Source organism: Pinus tabuliformis, chromosome X (assembly GCF_031772625.1).
Source record: "Pinus tabuliformis cultivar Carrire ecotype Pingquan chromosome X, CPIR1, whole genome shotgun sequence".
In the NCBI taxonomy this organism is placed as follows: domain Eukaryota; kingdom Viridiplantae; phylum Streptophyta; class Pinopsida; order Pinales; family Pinaceae; genus Pinus; species Pinus tabuliformis.
The window spans coordinates 1,311,497,473-1,311,510,430 of record NC_142308.1 but is presented as its reverse complement, the minus strand read 5'-3'; the positions used below and the strand labels follow the sequence as shown (position 1 = coordinate 1,311,510,430).

The window sequence follows — 12,958 nt, the reverse complement described above, 5'->3', positions numbered from 1 at the left end:
AGAAATCCTCACCACAAGACATGGAAAGAAGACCCGTCAAAGGGAATATCTAGAGTATTTGGTTAAATGGAAAAATGTGAGATCTAAAGATGCATCATGGGTGACTAAACAAAAGCTAGCACACCTATGAGTAACTTCAATCTCTAAAGGAAATACCACATTAGCTAGTAGCTCATATTTTCTTACCAAGGGTGTCTGATGCAAGGCAATCCTTGGCCTCGGGCAATCCTCATCAACCAAAAACAATTTTTTCTTTGAGTTTGTAACAAGTTTTATTACTCCCATTTATTTTGAGTTATTGATACTCCTATTATGCTAGTTTTTGATACACTTAGTTGATAATTGTTGTTATTCCAGTAGCTATGTTTTATCGAATCGAGGACTTCTTTCGAGCTATTGGCACTCCCAGGATCGTGTGTAGATACCCTTGTTGCGTGAAGTTGTTGACACACCTAAAACTGGCAGTTGTTTAGCTACGTTGCTACAGGATAACCGCTACTAGATGTGCTATGAGAATGTAATGTAGGTTAAAAAAATTTGTTTGTCCACATCCTGTGAGGAATAATTGATTCAGCTTTGGAAGGCGAAGAGGTTGGTAATATGGGAAATGACTTGTTTAGTTGGAATACAAAGAGATCAACATAGCGAGAAATAAATTGTTGGATTTTGCTTATTCACTTCAGACTCTTGGGGTTTTGGATGTTGGCCCTTAGTTGGTATTGCTTTTGGTTGTTGCATGATTTGGAGAGAGTGTGACTGGCTATTGTATGAGTTGGGGAGGATGTTTTCGTTACCGCGTGGTATTGTTATGTAACAACGTATGAATTTCAAGCACTTTGAGGACTCCACTCTCATATTTGAATTCTTGTATGTAACAACACATTTTAAATGAATAAAAGAATTTGAAATCCATTTTGAGTTCTCGTGGACATCTAGAATTACTCTTTGTTTATGCTCTGTAATTTAGTCTTTGAATTAGTTTAATATAGTAGCTAAAATCAAAACTTGGGGTTGTGCACTCTGTAGTAGCGATTATGTTTTTGTAGTTTGCTATGAAAGCTACAAAAGACTGGGTTGCATCATGGAACATACATAAACCAATAGATGGATATCGATGGCTTGGTGTTAGACCTAAGCTAGACACAAAGTTAAACAAGTTCTTAACTCTTGGTTTAAGTACTTTACAAGTTGGTATGACTCCATCAAATGTGGAAAGCTTTTGTTGGGCCTAAAAATGTTGTATTTGTTTGGTCCTTGATTCTAGATGACCCTCCTCTTGGCAAGTACTTGAAATACTTGGCAGTTCCATAACCCAAGTGCCCCTCTTGTCATAAAAATGAGACCACTAAATTTTGTTGTTTTTGTTCATATAGTAAACCAACTTGGGCAAATGGGCTTGTTGTTAGTTCCTCATTGGGTCTATTACCTAGAAATATACTCTCTTTGGTGATATCATCCCATTAACTATTGAATTTCATGGAGCACAAGAACTTGTTAAAATGTACATTCTCTTCTTTATATGGATAGAAAAACTTAAAATGGATGTGTTTTTAAAAAGGGTTATTACATTTATTTCACTTATTGTGATGGAGCTCTCTCTTAAGCAAATCCATGCTTGTACACCTAGGTTTAAGCTAGGAAGGTAGAATTGGTACTAGCACATCTCCTATGGTTATTGAAATAATATTTGGGGTTAAACCCATGCATTATGGATCATGTCTCTTTGGAAGTTCATTATCTTATTTGCTTGGCTTAATCGTAATGGTATGTTCCAAGCCAAGAAACTACAACTTGGTTTGAGAATGCAATAAAATGTCGGAGTGAAACCCATCATTGTTTACTCACCACCTTCTTGAGAATTGAACAATAAATTCCCCAAGTTGGACTTATCTATTTTCAATGCATTCAACATAATGTAAAGATGATAAGTGCGACATTACTTAGCCTATTAACAATACAATACCATATACTGTGTGAGAACATGATTCTAATAATTATGATCTACCTCTTATTTTGAAGTCCTTTGCAGTTGCTTACTTTTCTTAATTTTATGGCTATCTTTATTGTAACTACCTAAATATATATGTATCTTTAGTGCCTTACTTTCTCATCTCTGGATTCATTTAATGTTTATATTCTCTGCACTTCTTTTTACACAACCTGAGATGTTTTTAACTACTAAGTTTTCTAACCACTAAATTTTTTGAGCTTGTGGTTTCACTATGGAAAAGACCACTCGAATTTTTGAGCTTGGGAAAGGCTTTTTCTAATATAAAATAAATGCATTTACATAATGTTTACAAACCACAATACACTAGCTCTTATTTTTCGTGTTCTCTGTGTAAAAAGACAATTTATAATATAAAATGCATGGAATAAATGTAGTTTCATTTATAACAGTGTAAACAAAGTTTTTTTTAATGGTTCAAAAGTGATTAATCGGTATCAATGATCACATGAAATCGATAAAGAGTAATATTTTTTAACTTATGTATTAGCAAGGGCTATATAGTAACTAGTACCTTCCACTTAGCTTCAATATAGCTTAATTAAATAAAAAAATAACAAATACAAAAATTTCATCACAAAAATAAAACAACTAATAAAATATTGTATCGCTGAATGTCATCACTAAAAATTAAGAAATATGATTAATTAATATTGTTTATATTAACACATATATCTGTGTGTGTGTTTTTATTAATATATATAATTGTTTATAATTAAATTTATTAAAATATGTTTTTAATATAATAATAAGTCATTTTAAATTGAAAAAATTATAATTCATGAAAAAAATAAATCAGAAAGTTAAATAAAAAGGAAATAAAATTAAAAACAAAAAATTAGTAAATAATAGAAATAGAAATTACTAAACAATATATAATGAAACCTTAACCAATCACCTTACAAATAAATAAATTTAAATAATAATAAAAAATAACAAAAAATTGAATTGCTAATATTAAATTATGAATAAGTGTCATAATTTTTTTTTGTCAAAAACAAACTAAATGAATTATACTATATTTATAACAAGTATAATAACAAAACACTGGTTAACTCTTTCTTTTAGATATTAGATATGAAACTCGATCCTGGCAGAATCCAAATCGATCGAAATGTAGCATCCCTTACAGTGATCGTCGCGAAACCCGTGATTTATAGGATTTAAAATCATTTGAATAGTTGCTTGCAAAATGATTAGTTGTTCTCATTGAATCATCACCACTACCCAAAAGCCATGAATGGTGGCTGTTGGATCCACAGGCATAGGCCTTTTATTGGATATGCTTTGAACTTAATATTTGATGGACAGTTAAAAGGTCAAACAATTGTTTTGTTAAATTTAATGATATTTTTGGAATGTAATTTCAGAACATTCTGGAATCTAATTTCAAGATATTTCTGTAATCTGCAATAATAAAGTATGAAAAAGATAAGCTTTATCGGTATACCTAGTTCTTGTCCATTAAATTTTGAGATATTTTTGTAATTGAATATGAGATATTTTTAAAATCGATGGAAAATCAGAATAAAGATACTCCGGAGTATGTGGTATGTTTTGGAAATCGATGGAAAATCAGAATAAAGATACTCCGGAGTATGTGGTATGTTTTGGTGCTTATTATTTCAGCGTTGTTGTTAAAGAGGAAGGGAGTAGTCTAATTAAATGGAGGAATTGCCGGAATCCAGGTAAAAAAATTTCATAAATTCTTGTAGAGACAGTGTTTGAATCGTGTTTTTATTGTGGAAATAGATTCAGCATTATCAAAAACTTCTAACACCTAAAATTTTAAAGTTTAACAGCTATAACTTGGATTTACAAAAATCCTTACCAAATTTTCTCTAAATATAACCAAAATTTCCATAACTTTTTGCACAACTCCTCCACCTAATTAATCCAGACTTAATTAAACAAGACGAAGTCATGTATCAGATTTATAAGAGAGTCTAAAATATCTGAAGTAATAATTACGCCGTAAGCGTTTTCTTTGTAGACTTGGGGTAAACAGAGACTGTTCACCCCAGCCAATAAGAGGCATCTGGTAGTGACATGTCTGAAGCACTGAAACCCTACCCAGCCACAGTTACCTAGGCTAACGACCTCTTTCTTCGCCTATGCGCGCTTTGGAGAATGCTGGCCCTTGGGGCAGAGTCTCGAATTGGAGGCTTCGGCATGCAAGCTCGCCCTCAGGAACCTGGAGGATTCGTCGTGCAAGCTCTCGCACAGAAACCTGTCGCCTGAGGTGTACAACACCGCATGGGATGCCATCGCAAGGGATGAGGATAGGGAGCTTGTAGGTGTGTGGACGCCCAACTCTAGTAAAACGAACGACTGTCTGAGTCGTCATTGTGCCTACTACCATCTCTCCACTGCCTCAGAAAACGTTGACATGGATGCAACCAAGGCCAGTTGTATGTGGAGGACCTGATCGATGTGGAGGTGGCTATTGAATCCTCAGAGCTTGGGACTTCTTTCTGAAGATTAACAGAAGATGGCCCAAGGGTGGATTTCCCCGCAGCAGTTTGTGAAGTATTGGATTATCATCTATTAGTAAAAGAGAGTGATTGTGCTTGCATTTGCATTCCAGTGCATTCAGGGAGTGTTGATCGCTGGACAAAGTTCCTAATCAAATTTCTCAAATCTAAAGAAAAGGAAACAAAAGGAATCACAGTCATGGCTTCAGATGCCCTAGAAAACTACTCCACTCAGAGTACCTAAGAATGGGCGTTCCTATTACGAACAGTAACTGGATCTATTGTCGTAACTGAAATATATGTCAGGACCTCCTTAGTAGTGCCAAGACTTGCAGACGTATTTGTGAACATTGTACTAACGGGTTGGTTGAGAGTGGATGGATTTTCTAGCTCTCTGGTTTCTAGAAGGGAAATTAGAGATTATCTTGTGGACAACACAGGGACCGGCTTTGCTGCCAATGCATTTCTAACCGAAGCAGCAGTCTTCGGTAGTGCCAATGGGACCAATGTTTGCCAATTGTTGGATTTAGAAGTGAAGCATTGACTTTGAAGCGCGTGTGGTGGTGTAAAAATAGTGTCAGGGATACACCGAGATCCCACCCTGAAACCAATTTTCCAAGCTGGAGGAGTTATACAAGGCCTACAGAAGAAGTTTGCCGGGAGAACAAGGCGTTGTCAGATTTTCGATTCAATGTGGTGTCATCTAATGCAGACTAGGGATCAAGCATTTCGATCTTCATTTGAGCTTCTGGAAAATCGAGCCCAAGCATTCATCTGGTAAATATACAATGAGATCCTGCTCTTGATAGACATCAAACTATTCGACCTATCTATGTAATTTAGTTTTTATGTAATTTTTATGATAATCCAACAAGGCAAACACTGATTCAGTGTCCCAACCAAGGATCCAAGAAAGCCCAAACCAGTAAACGAAGGATCTAAGGATCCTGGTGAAGAATTCTACATTACCCAGTCAATGGATTTACAAGGACTTGAACTTCTTAGCACATCCCTTTGAATTAAAATCCATAGGCATGAAGCTTGAGAAGAGGATTTTTGTAGCAGGAAAAAAATGCTAGGAAAACTCAAACCCTAATATTGTGCATTCATAGGCATACCGTGTGAGATCTGTTTGGATTTGGATCAAACTTGATAGCTGACTTAGTGGGTTAACAAACATGCCGCCATTCAAGCCCTTATCTCCACTATCATTGACTATCGCCTTGTGTTCATGGATTTCTCAGCATATAACTCCAAAGACAACGATTTCAATGACCAGAGATTACACGGAAAATTGTATTCAATGCCCAAAAACTCAAACCCTAATATTGTTCATTCGCAAGCCTATTGTCTGATATCTATTTGGATTTGGAGCAAACTCGCCAAATGACATAGTGGGTTAACCAGCATGTCATTCAAGCCCTTTTCGCCACTATCATTGACTCTCACCTTGTGTTCATGGATTCCAAATACATCAATTTCAATGACCAGAGATTACATGGAAAATTGTATTCAATGCCCACCAATTTTGTTCCTGCTCATTGAGCATAACTTTTATGTGCTATTCTTTGTTGTCTTGTGAAAAAACATATATGGAGATATTTAGTTTTATTTTCCTCTGCCACGGGTCATGACTGTTTTTCTGCTCCACGCCACCGTGACTGTCATTAAATTAGAGATTGGTGACAGGGAGAACTAGCTTTTTTGTTATTCAATTTTGTACACAAAACAAGAAAAGAGCTTCGTGGGTCGAAGTGAATAACACAAAAAATCGTTTTGACGGTGTTGATATTCGGAAAAATCAGAGAGTGGAAAATTAGAAGAGAGTAGTTTTATCAAAACGATGATCAATAACTTTAGCGCTTCAAGCTCCGGAGAACGCGTGGTGCAACCTAATTTAAATATGGTCCCATGCGTTACTTACGTCCATCAACATGATGTAAACAAATTTTTCCTTACTTTAGAACCTGGATCTCTCGAACAATTTCCTCGGTGGGCCTATTCCTCAAGAGTTGGCAAGGTGTAAATTGTTGCAGAGGTTTTTATTACAGAATAATTTCTTCACAGGGTCTTTTCCAGTTGGGTTTGGATCAAACCTTAATAATATAGGTGTGGTTAGATCTTTCTTCTAATCTTATGAATGGATCGATCCATGGGGATGTCGGTAACCTTTCTTCATTTTCGAGCACTCTCAGTCTTTCCTATAACAAGCTTTCGGGCCCAATTCTTCGAACTCTTGCAAATCAAGGACCTATGGCCTTTGTGAAAAGTCCAGGGCTTTGTGGATTCTCCTTAAAAAATCCTTGCAAAAATCCCATACTAACACCTCCTAATCTCAGTTTTCTTTTACAAGGCCCCTCCTCGAGGATACCTACTAATCAAGGGGCAACCCCTGCAGTAAGAAAAGGTCGTAAATATGGTGTAATTGTTGCAATATCGTTAGGAAATGTTGTGGGCATTGCCATAATTGGCCTACTCTTTGTCTATTTATATTGGAAGGCTAGGATCTGCCAAGGCAAATGGTGCATATGTGGAGGAAAATAGAAGTTGGCAGGAGGACGGATTCCTCAATGTTTATTTAACAAAGCAGAGACTTTTGAAACAACCTCAGAGAAGGGAGACCAGGGAGATCTCATTCCAGCTTTGACTTAGATGAATTACTTAGAGCTTTTGCTTATGCCTTGGGGAAGGAAGAGTGGATTGGGAATTGTGTACAAAGTAGTACTTGGAAATGGGATTTCAGTGGCAATGAGGAGAGCTTGGAGATTTGAGGTTGAATTTCAAGTCATTGGATGAATTCGACCTCCCAATATAGTGAAACTTCAAGTATATTATTTTGCAGTCGATGAGAAATTGTTAATATCTGATTTCATTCCAAATGGAAGCTTGGTAGTTGCATTGCATGGTAAATTGATTCAGTTTTAAGTTTCTTTGATTTTATGGTGGATTTTTTCTCTTCACCTTGGTTGCTCAAAATACACTATTTGTTGGGTATAATATTGATAGTTTTAAGGTTGTGGATTTTAATGAGAAGGCAAATCAAAAAATGTTTTTCAGCATTGCTTATTGGATCTATTTGATTCATTGTTTTCTATCAATCCTAGGGTGTTGCTTGAAAAATGTTTTTTGGCCTACTTTGTTCGTAGTTATGAGGTAGGAAGTTGATAAGTTCTTTGAAGACCTTGAAAAGGACCTCAAAATATTATTTTTTTAGGATTTTTTAAAAATTTAAAAACCGATAACAATGAAAAATGATTAGGGATAATGTTTGAAATCCTCCCCAGATTTTAACTTTCTTCAAATATACGAAAGGTGATTTGTTACATATTGATGTCTATAGTCATTTCCTATTACTCTCTGGATCAGTGTTGTACTTGTGTTACCCATTTTGAATTTCAATGATCTAATTCATTAAAGAACCCTGACAAAGGAAATGACCTGTAAATGAGTCTTTGAATATGAAGAAAACAAGACTTAAATTAACCCTTTAGTATCTTGCTTTCGTTTTCCTCATAATTTTTTTATGTATCTTTTGCACAAAAAAAAATCTCTACTGTTGGTATTCGAGTAAGGTTGTTTTTGTTGCAACAGCTGCTTGGTGGAGTCAAGAAAACTCTTGTGGTGTTAGATGATGTCTGGTCTAATGCAATTTTGGAAAAATTGTTATTTGAAGGTGAAGGTATCAAGACCCTTATGACAACCCGATATTGTTCTATCGTCCGCACAACAACTTCTACCAGACTTTATGAATTGCCATTGCTTGATGATGTCGATGCTCTGCCCCTTTTCCGCTTTTTGGCTTTTGGACAAAAATTAATTCCAAGTAATGTGAATGAGCAGCTAGTCAAGCAGGTATGACTCTTACAAAACTGAAATCTTATTTATATGCAATGTATTACTGTACTAAGTTTGGTTCAATTTAATGATTGTGATACAGTGTTCCTCAAATGTCCCTAATTACAATCCACTATTAAAGTGGCATATGATATCAGGATATCATTATGGTTTCAAATAATTCCACGTTAATAATTATGATATTGTTAACAATGGTATCAGTAATCCATTAAAATAGATTATAGCCATATACTCAATTGTATATTAATATTCATAAACAATCAAATAGAAACCTATGAATGAACTCTAAGCTTATCAGGCAACATATTCATGCTTTCAACAACTTTTGTTTTTGGTATTTGATTGGTTTCCACCTATAGAATTTTCACTTAGTGTTGTTGATATATGAATCATAGGTGAAAGCAGAATGTAAAGGCATGCCACTTGCTCTGAAGGTGATTGTAAGCTCTTTGCATGATCAGCCTCAACCGGCCTTGGAGGATGCCATGAACAAGGCCTTAAATGGGGAATAAATATCAAATTATCACAAAGAAGGACTTATTAGATGCTTGGAGACCAGTATCGATGCCATGGATGAGGAAGCACGAGAGTACTTCTTAGACTTGGGGTCATTTCCAAAGGATAGAAAAATCTCAATGCATGCATTTATCGAATACTTGGGTTTATGTGCGGAAGATGGAGTGGAAAGATGATTTTGTCATCTTGTTAGAGCTTGCAAGCAGAAATCTGTTGAATTTAACAAGCAATATCAGGTAAGTGCCTTCATTTCTAATTACTGTGCTGACTCCATTTCTAATTGTTGTGCCTTCATTTCTAATTGTTGTGTGCTCAAGCTCATCTGATCTTGTCTTCTTCAGTCTTATACATTGTGTTGTCTTGGTAATTAGATGTAGTATGATTCAGGCAATCAATTATGGAAGTGCCTCTGAGTTGTACTTTTCTCAACATGATGTAATTCGAGACTTGTTTATATATTTAACATCTCGAGGCAGCATAGTTCATAGGAAGAGGTTAATGCTTATGCCTAGAAAGGAGGATAGTTCTCCAGCAAAATGGAGCTGCTTAAGGATCACGTATTTGAGGCTCAATTTTTCCATTCACACAGTTGGGTGATTTTAACAACTTTTCCTGAAGCATACATACTTTTTTCTAAACATTGGAGTAAAAAAATGGTCACATGCGAACCTTATCCTACACCAAATAAGTTGTCACTCTATGATCTGCATGAAAATATATGTAATGATATGTAGGTGTTGATCATTGATTCAAAAGTTCATAGAAAATATATGAAATGATGTCATAGCGTGTGCAATAACCTATAATGTTCTACTCTAACTTTGCATCTGTGGTTCACCTATGTAGGTGCAATGGAAGACGATTAGTGGTGTGCGATGAATTTTGGTGAGGCAAAGGCTTTGCTTTTACTCTTTTTTGCAAGTAAATACTTTCTTCCATCATTTTTAAGTTCCATGAGGAAACTGAAAGTCTTCATAGTGTTCAATTATGAGTACAGGAAAGCCACTTTGAACGGTGTACCAGCCTTATCTTCACTTACTCAGCTTAAGACTATTCACTTGGAGAAGTTGAATGTGCCCCCACTTCAAGAGCACAATAAATTATTTCAGAACCTGGAGAAGCTCTCTTTGAGATTATGTGAAGGGCTTGGAAATATGTCTAGGTTCAACAACTCCTAGTCAAAGCCTACGACCTCCCATAATGCTAGATTTTAACTTGGACCACTGCTGTGATTTAGAGGAGTTACCCCCTGGTATCTGTGACACATCTTCAGCTGAGAAGTGGTCTATGTAGCAGCCACTTTTTACAAAAGTTTCCTAATGACTTGGGGAAGCTTGGCTATTTAAGAATGTTAAGCATATCTGCATGTCTAGGTCTGAAAGAACTTCCACCATCTATTGGAAAACTTGGGAAGTTAGAATATCTGAACATTTCACTATGTGAATGCCTAAAAGAACTTCCCAAGGAAATGGGACAACTAAATAAACTCGAGGGTCTTGACATGACAAAGTATTCCCTATTGAGGAAGCTGTGTAAATCAGTTGGAGGGATGAAACGCCTAAAGCATGTTATCTATGATGATAAAATTTGACATCAATGGATGTGTTTCAAGAGCTCTACCATTCAAGAGCTTAGATTTGAAGTGGTAGGCACACACTTCAGCCTAGATTGGCTAGATGCTTGATATCCTACCTAGACAGTAAGGAGTTAAATCATAAACTGGTGAGAAATCAACAAAAAAAAAAATTGTTCTTAAAACACACACATACATATTCTTTTATTTGCTTTAAAGTTCCTCAATTCTTTTATTTTTAAATAAATGTCATAAACTGCATAAACAAACATTTTTCATATTCTTAGAAAAAATTTGGAACTAACTATTTTTTGTGAACAAACTGTCCAGCTTATCACCTACATTCTTGGTGGAGATGCAGATATTTCTGATGGACAATATAAGATGACTGCGTCATTTCAACTAACTAACCTCTGCTCAATTTACCAACATTATTTTCCAAAATAATAACATCAATGCCAGATCCAAGAAGCATCCTTGCAAGTCCATGGATGCAAATGTAAATGGCAATTTCTCTTACAAGGAGGTTTTTTTTGTTTCTTGAAAACAAGGATCTTTGTAATGTTTTTATTTATTTTATGACAATAATGGACATGTTATTCATATCCTCTACAATCTCATAGCTCTAGCCATGTTTTGCAGTTTTATTACTTTATATATTATGTGAGTTGTATGCTTAATACTTCATATGGTGGTGGTTTTGCTTGAATGGGCAGTGGACTTATGCTAGAAGAATCAATTATTAATTCTCAGAAGGGTGGAAATTTTCTTATAAACCATGGTTATAGCTCTGGCCATGTTTTGCAGTTTTATTACCAAGTTATATGCTTAATACTTTATATGGGGTGGTTTGGCTCGAATGGGCAGTGGACTTCTGCTAGAAGAATCAAATATTAATTCTGATAAGGGTGGCAAGTTTCTTATAAACAATGGCCATGGCAAGTTAGGCACGCCTATATCTAACTCCCTTACCTCAACCTCTCGTAGCAGTGGAGACTTTAGTTTCAACAAGTGTCCTTACCAATCTTACTATGGTTTTGTGATGAGCTCTACTTTTCAAGGAGAAATAAAGTGCAGTAATCCTATGGTCCAGTTGGCAATGAGACATGTTACCTGCATTGAGGATGTTAAAGTGTTTGTAGCCTTGTCAGTAACAGTGGATCTAAGCATGGATGCATGCCATATTTTTTCCAGGAAGTTGAAGAAACAATTATGCCGCAGGAATGAAAAATTCTAGAGGAAGAACTATTTGTGATAGCCATAAACAAAATCAAATCCAAACATCAAACTTTCCAAGGGCCAAGTGAGAACATTGGTATCCTTATTGGGGAGGTCATATGGTAACTTCATAGAATTGGACACATTTTAGATGTATTGGAGGAATGTTTATTGAGTTTAGTATTTGGGGCTTTATGTGCCACAAAGAGAAGCAGATTGCTCATTTTCTTGGCTATGAGGTGCAAGGTATCTCAGATCATGAGTTTGCAACCTTCAAACTTCGTGTTTTGAAGATACAAAGGAAAGAGAAGCAGATTGCTCATTTGCTTGGCTATGAGGTGTAAGGTATCTCAAATCATGAGTCTACAACCTTGAAACTTCGTGTTTTGAAGATACAAAGAAAATTTCCCAAAGGGATGGAGAAGTTAGATCATTTAACAATATATGGTCATAGAAGTTGGTGGAAAGAAATAACTTGGCTGGAAAATAACATGAAAATGAACCTCCACACATTATTCAAGGAAATTTAGATGGATTGAAAATTAAAAATGTAATATTTTATTGAATTATAATAATTTGTAAATGGTAAGATTATTGTCCTTTCATTAGTCAATATATATTTTCATTATTAAAAGTGTAATCTCTTTCTCATTCATAATTGAATCGAGTTAAAGTTTTTTTTTAATAAATTTAATTTTGTGAAAATGTATCTCTATTTCTGATTTTATTTGAAGGCTATGTGTATTCGTATAGTATAATATATCAAGATGAATTCCCAACAATAAAAAAGCGCCCTATCCAATTTATTATATGCAAGTTTGTTATATCAAAATCAAACAAAATATTCAAATATTTAGAAAATTCAACCCAACAATCCATCACACAATCCATCACTCACTCACATACTTGCCGTTCAAAAATTGTAAGTAATAAACAAGACTCAAACACCATCGATTGCATATATGCCATTCAAAATTGTAAAGAAGTAATAAACATTATGTAAACATTACACATGCAGGAATAGCTTTGCATCTAATTGGGTTCACTTTCTTACCAACTGAAGATACCCTCTATGTATTTAATTTTACTTGCATTTTGTAGTTATTTAACAACAATTCTACCATATATTACATGATCAAATAAAGAAAGATACAATTGCATTTGACCTGTTATTCCTTTGAATTAAAGTTGAAGTTTGAAAAGCATCCTATTAAATTGCTTTTTAAATAAGTGTTATGAATTTTTGGCATAAATTTATTAACGGAAGCTTTATATTTTTTTATTGGAATTTGGTTTTATAATTTTGAGTGTTAT

General features: G+C 35.0%; 1 pseudogene across 1 annotated transcript; it reads left to right on the top strand.

Moving 5' to 3' along the window:
• Positions 1-3,018: 3,018 nt before the first annotated feature.
• Positions 3,019-11,041, top strand: LOC149144914 (putative disease resistance protein At4g33300; annotated as a pseudogene). Its single transcript, XR_016265153.1, has 5 exons — positions 3,019-3,696; positions 8,156-8,334; positions 8,733-9,089; positions 9,700-9,738; positions 10,757-11,041. The product of XR_016265153.1 is annotated as a putative disease resistance protein At4g33300 (transcript).
• Positions 11,042-12,958: the final 1,917 nt, after the last annotated feature.